Source organism: Amblyomma mixtum, chromosome 3 (assembly GCF_055824585.1).
Source record: "Amblyomma mixtum isolate Tamu chromosome 3, ASM5582458v1, whole genome shotgun sequence".
Classification (NCBI taxonomy): domain Eukaryota; kingdom Metazoa; phylum Arthropoda; class Arachnida; order Ixodida; family Ixodidae; genus Amblyomma; species Amblyomma mixtum.
In genome coordinates, this window is record NC_143014.1 from 114,779,478 (window position 1) to 114,786,146 (window position 6,669).

The window sequence follows — 6,669 nt, forward strand, 5'->3', positions numbered from 1 at the left end:
TGCTTGAATTCACCATGTAAGAGAACTCGGCGCCGGAATCACAAATCTGATGATATACATGAACACATAGATATAAGCTCGGCTTGCGCTAACTGGCTCCTTGACGCTGTCCCGTTGGCTTTTGTCAGTCAGTACTTGTCACCATCGGGCATCGTCAGTACATATATAATTCGGCATTTAACTTACGCACAGAGAGAGCCGGGATAATGTGACGATTTTTTTTTTTTCAGTGATACTCCAAGTTTATTTCTTTCGCTGTCATTGGCTACAGCGACACCACGAGCCCACTATCGTCATAATCTGCGAGTGGACGCGGTGAATGATACCAGTAAAGAATCTTTACATGTATTACATTGGTTCGGCCTTGCTTTTTTGAAAGCGACTCTCGATGATTTGCAGGTTCTGACGTCGTGGGGAAGGGGGGCATTAAAAACGTTTAATCTTTAAAAGCCGGCTCTCAGCAGTGCATTTTATGATCAATAGGCGCGCGGAAAATGTTGATCCCCTAATAAACCTGCACGGAAGGCTTTTCGCTTATCTGTCGCTGCATATAATGATTTGCTATAGATGGTGATTGGTCTTGTAATCGCACGCCAGGCTGTCATGATTACCGAAGCAACAGGCGCGACCTATAGTAACGAAGCGTTCCTGTACGTGTGAGGCGTGTTAAGAACTCGTAAATGATCTCCTGTCACGAGCTGTAGCTTACACTTCAGCGCCAGCACGCTGTGAGGCATTGTACAGAAGAGGCTCATATTTGTACTATGCTGCTACTCCCTCCCCTCACCTCGTTGAAAAAGCCGCCCGCGATCCAGTCACTCGCCCAACACGCAGCCAAAGATTTCGCGGCGAGAGCATTGCAGCGCGTCAACAGCCAACTTCCGCTTGAACCTCGACCGCATTTCTGTTGGAGGATGTGCCTCCACACAGGGAAAAAAATCCGAAGAGGTATCAGAATTGTGTGAACAGTCGTACCTTTCAGCGAGAAGTGAGGAAGCGTCCTTCTCACTGTACGCAGACCGGAACAAGAGCCTCGTCTTCGTTTTCTTCTGTAGAGATGGATATAGAGTTTCGTTAGCAGCTGCCGTTGTTGTGGTCCTCAACGGGTAAATGGCGCGCACCCACTGCGGGGGATTGGCCAAGGCACAGGCGGTGACTGACAGATGCTCGAAAACATTTTTCAAATAAAGGAAAAAAATAATAAAAGAATATAGATTGGGAGATTAAAATTAAGATCAAATCGGTTGCTGTGAGATAGATGACCGAAAATGGGAAGAAGGGCTATACGTGCAGAGTTTTGGATTGTTTGATTACAGATGAATTTTAAACACGAGCAGCCAGAAGTTGGTGTACAAAACGGTTACAGGATGGGAGCCGTTTTGTGTCTAAAAGGAGGCTATGAATGGCGGAGTGCACATTCCTGTTGCTGCGCCCCAAGGGTAGAAGCTTTAAGAGAAAGAAAAACCTCTGCAGACACTCAGATGGAGCTGTTGAAACGGGTGTTCTACAGCAGGCGCTTTCGTTAAATAGGGGAAGCGGCGGCAGGACAAGAAATGATCTATCATTTCGGGTTCAGCAGTTACGAGCACAAAGGGGAGACCGCCAGACTAGATCTATGCAAGTAGAAGTTTAACGGAGGTACGCGACAACATAGACGCTTCAAAGAAACCTCAAGCTTGCGCGATCGCCATACTTTACTGCACCAGGGAAAGAGACGATGCTGGTAGTCGGGAGAGGAAGCAAGCGCTGAGGCTGCAAATTCTTTCAACCTGGCGGCTGTAATAAATGCGCAGGGCGGGAGGAGAGTAATGATTGGACCTTTCCAAGGTATCTGAAACCTCATTTAAACGGATTCCTCTGTGCCACGACACCCAAACTAACCGTAATGAACACACGTGTGGTGGTACCAAAAATTTGAGTAAGCGGAGTGCCTGTGACTCCTTAGACGTGGTTAGAGAGGAACATATGGATACTGAATCCGTCATAATTATGGCACAAGAAAAAGAGTTGTCTAACATCCGCAAAGCCAGTACCACAGCTCAAAATTCGGCCAAATAAATGGGGGTGTAGTTGGTAAAGCGGGGTGACAATGACCGATAGAGGGACAGAGAGAAAATGTCGACACCGGCTGCTTTTTCTTCACATTGTGAGGCGTCTGTCGTAATGATAATGTGAGAGCGAAAGGACATCAGATAATCTTATAAGCAATTGTTGAGCATACGGAAAGGCAAAAGTTTTGCATTGTTTGGAAAGACGGCGCCAAACACAATCTGAATGGATGTAGAGTTGGCGCACACCGGAGGAATGTCCAAAATGCAGACGTTTAAGGGTTCAAGGAGAGATTCCTCAAAACAAATATGTGCAGTATGAAAACGAGACCAACTTCCTAAAAAATGGTCCAGCTTAACGAAGAAAGGCCAAATTTGAGGCATGAAGTGACGAATCGCACAATTTTACAAGCGGTTGGACAGTTAAGAGCCAAAATCTGGAGGGCAGAGATGGAATCCGCGCCTCTATAGGCACAAAACGGAATTAGCCACAAATTTTGGAAGGCCCAGACTAAGGTGCAATACCTCCAGCTCCAAGCGAAGGGGGCGAAGTTTATACACAGGTGCTCCAAAGAACAAAGCACAGCCGAACACTAATACCGGAAGGACATAGCTGCAACACAGTATATGTAGCACTGCTTCTAGGGTGTGGCAGAGCCGGATACGTTGTTGCAGCGCTGGAGATCCGTTAGCCATAAAACACGAGGTCCTGGAATGAGGGTCTCACCTTTATTATTATTTTGTTTAATAATAAGCTACCAGTACTACATGGCTTGGCAACTATTTGCTCCTTTTACCCGGTTTCGAACCCGGTCGCGGCGGCCGCGTTTCTATGGAGGCGAAACGCAAGAGGCGCCCGTGTGCTATGAGATGTCAGTGCACGCTAAATATCCCCAGGTGGTCGAAATTATTCCGGAGACCTCCACTGCTGCACCTCTTTATCTGTTTCCTCTTCCATTCCTACCTTCCTCCCTTCCCTTACGGCGCGGTTCAGGTGCCCGCCGAGATATGCGAGACAGATACTGCGCCATTTCCTTTCCTCAAAAACCAACCAATGCTCGCGTGTGCCCATGTGGCCATCACTTAACACGCGAGCGGCACAACTTTAGGGCAGTTTACAAATGAAGAAATTAAATTAAACGCCGAACACAAATGGAAGGGGTTGGTGCGGCAATCTTATCGTGGTGTTATACATCGTCTTTCTTCAATCCTTTATGGGCTTAGGAATTAATTACTCATTAGCGTCCACCTGAGCGCAGCCATACGGCTACAAAGGAAAGCCATACAACTTTTTCAGAAGCTTCGTATTTGAAAATGAATTTGTCCTTGTCCGGGTTTTGAGCCCGGGAACACTCTACCAACTAATTCTGGCTAGCAGTGGTAGGGCAAGGCCGAACTGATCAGCAATTCGAAGTGGGAACGATGGTAATGCAATGCCTTTAGGGAAACTCTCAAGGAGGTGTAGATTCCAATTCGTTGATCATGAACCACCAACTAACCCAAGCTGTCACTCCTGCAAGGAATCCTAAATCAAATGCAAGTTCGTAAGAGTGCAGCCGCGTTCAGACAGCCAGACTGCAGCAAACTCAGTCAAAGCACGAGCTTTAATTATAGCAAGCCTTATTACATGTTCAGTTGCTTTGCAACACAGACAAAATCATATCTCACCAGGAAATACGTGAAATACTTGAATTCTCTTGTGTAGTGAGCGCTAATAAGTAAGCAAGCACGTTTTCGTGAAGACACCGAAGCTTGCTGTCAATGTATACTTGCTACGTTCTCCAGAAAGTTACATCTTCGCCTTCGAAGGAAGAACAAAAGCGCACTGGAAGCACGTTTCCGTTTGGCTTAGCGAAGCCTGACCCCCCTTCGGAGAAATTGGGGCTTAGGGCATGGTGTGGAAGGATTTTGAAATTTCTTAGGGCTAACAGTGTAGTAGTTGAAGCAACCAGCACAACAGACAGTATTAAGCATGAAATGCTTTAAGCTCCCGTTGTCAGCAGTGTGGTGACGTCACGCCGAGACCGAGAGCCAACATCCGGGCACTGAAATCCACTCATCCAGGCACTGAATCGAGAGCATCCGGGCACCGTACGAGATTTAACGAGACTCTCTAAGATAGAGGGCCGCTTAGAGCAAGAGGGGAGCTCCAGGGCGAGAAGGGCTTTGAGCGGAAAAACTGCTTCCGCGCCGTCCCCAAGGATGGCGCTGCGGTCCCACACTCACGCATGTAAAAGACCGACCGCTGGGCCTTCAGCTCATGACGTTTCCCCCTTTGGCAGGCAGATGTATACACGCTCGCGGAGTATTCGAACACGCTGCATATACATTCTTGTCAGGCATGCGTCTCGTCGTGTCCACGTACGCTTCTGCATCGTCCTGCATTTCAATGCCGCCACCGTCACAGCTGCTTAAGCCGAGCAATGGAGCCTGATGAAAGTAGAGTTAGGAAGCGTCTTGCGGAAAGCGACCGCTTTGCGAGTGATACGCCACAGCAGAAGACTGCTCGCCCCTGCCGACAACGCCATGATTGTGCGGCCGCTCCCGAAAGCGACAAGGCCGCCACGGTTCGCGGCTGCCTACCTAAGCCCGCACTATTGCAGGCGATCGCTTCGACGCAACAAGAAGAGTGGGGTGTGGTGTGGTGTGGTGTGGTGTGGTGTGGTGTGGTGTGGTGTGGTGTGGTGTGGTGTGGTGTGGTGTGGTGTGGTGTGGTGGGGTGCGGTGTGGTGTGGTGTGGTGTGGTGTGGTGTGGTGTGGTGTGGTGTGGTGTGGTGTGGTGTGGTGTGGTGTGGTGTGGTGTGGTGTGGTGTGGTGTGGTGTGTTGAACACTAGACCCATTTCAAGATTTTGACTAGTACCATCTACAGCCAATGTGTTATGCCCGTAAACATTTCATGCTTACTCTACTCTCGGTTACGGAAGAGGCAGAGATTTTTTAATTGCAACTATTGTAACAATCAGGAGTGCTTTTCTGCCACTCAGAAGAGTCCATTGGATCACCACTGAGCTGCTGCTGCGGAAGGCAATACTACGAACCACCTTAGCATTTAGGTAATGTACTACAAAAATTGAGCTGGGAGAATTGTGTCATATCGTTATTTTTCTTGTTATCGTGTATCCTTCTTCGCACAAGGCACACGTCGTAGAGAGCGCTAGCTGGAGTGGGTGTAGGAAACAAACTCGGAGACAAACAAAATTGGGAAACGAAACAAAACAAAGCAGAAATTTTAGGCTTTGGATTATTTCTCGTACATTAACTTGACTTTGCTGACTTAGTATCTGCTGCTGCTTCATTTCTTTTTTCATCGGTGACGAGTGTGAACTAAGAGCGCCGTCGAGCGTGACCGGCGCAACGAAAAGCTGTATTCTGAAGCGAGGATAAAACGTGCCGTTTTCGTGCTTTGCGAAGGCGATATCTCGGCGCCTTATTGCGCTATGTATGCGTGCATCGACGGTCGTTCACAATTCCATCAAGGTAGTACGTCGCGAAAATGTTGAGCTTCTGTAACTGTTTAGTACGAGGCTGGCTTGGATCAAACAACCCTAGCACTCGTGTCTTGCACATGTGGTGTGAAAAGCAGAGCTCTATGATACACAGCGAGAGTTGTGGGGTTTTTTCGCGATCGTTGCAGAAATGATCGTCGCGTTCGTCAAGCGTCCCAACACGCACCAGTTCATTACGTTTGCGGTTGCGTTCCTGTGATCGACTCGTAACGGAGAAAGGCTGGTTCACATTCGCGTTACTTATCGAAGTATTTGAATGAGTCATCTCCGAAAAATTTAAAAACCATCACGCTTCGTAGAACGGTTCTATTTCCGAAAGGTATACACTGTCACCGCTCGCATGTATAAGTACCTAGATATGTTTCTTGTTCCCACCGTCACCATTTGTGGTCCAATTCAGTGCAAAGAGAACATCTGGGAGATGCTTGGTTGCTTCACAGAAAAATGATGTTTTCCGCAGAGCCATCTGCCACCCCTTACAGAGATACGAGCAAGATCCGCCTTGAAACTTGTACGCGGTGCAGGTCGTCTCACAACAATAAAATAAATGTGTATGTTTATTTCACGAATTCCCTTACTTAAAAATTCATTTTCTGTTTTCCCTCAACTTGAGCTTCCGAAAGTGATGCCCCGCCTCCCAAGGCGGGCAGTCGCTGTTAAACAGTATTGAGGGATATGACGTCAGCGGAGGTGTGCCGGACCTGACAATATGCAGGCGGCTGCTTTATGATAAATTAAATCGCATAGAAAAGAACGAGATACGTTCGTGCTACATTTATGCACAGAACACAGAAAAAACTATAGCGCCCATCCTGTACGGATGATTGGATCACTGCGCTGAACAGACCATGCTCGAACCTCTTTATTTAATTATTCGCAAAAAACAAACGATAGTTTAGTTCGTTCCTTGAGAAACCTGCGCAGAGATGTTTACGGTCATGTACACCACCTCCTGAACGTGTTGAGTCGCCCCATTCAAGGAGTGGTTCGAGGCCTTATTAATCGAGAACGCCCAAGCCAAAATGGCCGTATTGTATGATGGTGACCAATCATGTCAGACTACCATTTCTCAATCAGGTTAAAAGTAATTTGATACCTGCCGCAGCGAGCTATT

General features: G+C 47.6%; 1 protein-coding gene across 1 annotated transcript in view; it reads left to right on the top strand.

Annotated features, from left to right (window-relative positions):
• Positions 1–6,669, top strand: part of LOC149351457 (uncharacterized) — a 50,740-nt gene that overhangs the window by 18,150 nt on the left and 25,921 nt on the right. The gene's annotated exons all lie outside the window — the stretch shown is intronic.